Source organism: Acipenser ruthenus, chromosome 20 (genome assembly GCF_902713425.1).
Source record: "Acipenser ruthenus chromosome 20, fAciRut3.2 maternal haplotype, whole genome shotgun sequence".
Lineage (NCBI taxonomy): Eukaryota > Metazoa > Chordata > Actinopteri > Acipenseriformes > Acipenseridae > Acipenser > Acipenser ruthenus.
Genome location: NC_081208.1, coordinates 15,053,154 through 15,054,785, shown reverse-complemented (window position 1 = coordinate 15,054,785; position 1,632 = coordinate 15,053,154).

Here is a 1,632-nt window from a genome sequence, read left to right as displayed (position 1 = left end):
AGAGAAGTGAGCTAGAGAGGAAGTTCTGACTGTTATAGTAACAGTACAGACTCTGCAGGGCTGGGCAGGGGTTAGAGGAACTGGGGTTTCACAGTCTGTGTGATGCAGTGTTACTGCTGCCCATCTGTGACTGGGTACTCCCCGCCCCTGTGCTTATTTCATGTTTTGTGTTGGTTTGTATTTGTTGTATTATTATTATTTAAATGTACTGTTTTGTATGTAAAAAACATGTTTTTTATTGTTAATTGTTTTGCAGCATGGATGGGGTTAAACATCCCCATTCATGCTAAACTCATGCAGAATGTGACTCTCCAGATTGATTAATTATTACTAATTTGGAGATGGTCACATGTATACAAACCCGCAGCTTTGGCTGAACATGGTTGGTGTGTTCAGGGAGAAAAAGAGAAACTGAAACGAAAATAACAATTGCTACTCGTGCTGGTGTCAAGCTTATTTTATTTAGGGTTTGGTCAGTGTTTGTTTAGTGTGTGTTTGTTTTGGCCGCCATGCCTATTTGTTTCTGTGGAGTGTTTTGTTCAACCTTTTTATTTATTAAACACACGCAAGCCGTGCAGTCATACCCTGCAGTACTGTCTGTGTGTGCAGCTTCTTCCAGGTCTGACGTCACCACCAGCCAGCCTGTTCACACCATCTCTGTAGCTATTGTGCTGTATGAGGAGTGAGCTACAGAGGACTCAGATAGGGGTTTAAAAGGTATTGCAAGTGGAATCTCTCTGCCATTCACTTTCAATAGGGGATCCAAATCCTCTTATCCTGCGATTCTAACAGGACACAGCACAGTTTGGATAAACAAACATCACAAGGTGTCCCATTGATATAACATTGTGGTCTTGCTGCTTGTACAGTGCTTGAACCCGGTATAATTGAGAAACAACCCACACACTCACACATTGAGGAAGGACTGCAATAAAACAAGCAGGAGTCCTTTAAAGAGATCCACACTTTATTATTATATAAAACATAGCAATGTTGATGGCAGTTACAATGAGAGAGAGTTTATACCAGATCACTCCGGTCTCACAAGCATTCAAGGAAAAACAAAAATTGGTAATTTTTAAATAAAGCTAAAACAAAGTGGCTTGGAAGGCATTGGTTAGCTCTGTATTAAATGTAAAGTTCAGAGTATGATACCGAGAGTATGATCTGTTTATATTTTAGCCTGTCTGCAGCACGAGGGTAACCAGGTGTAGATAATATTTAACCAGCGGGGATCACTGAGATAGTTTCACAAACCCTTCTGACTGGCACAGAGCACAGTGTATCACCACAGCTCTGCAGGGAAGCTGCTCTGACTCTTTCAAATGGACAGACAGCGGGCTAGTTCAGCAGCCTCTCATTCATGCCTTTCACCTTCCTCTGGAGGAGTCCTGGGCTCCAGTCTTTTCACTTTCTGAACACTGGCACTGCAGCCTTCAATTCAGATTGAATGGTGTTGGGGTGTCGAGTGGTGAATGTAGCAGGGAGGACGCAGGACAACAGAACGACAATACAAACAAGGAAGTTGGGAACAGAACTTTTATAAATAACTATATACAACAGGAAATAAAGATAACAATTGGCAGGTGAAACACAATGCTGCCACAGAGGAACTACAAATCTTTTATTTCC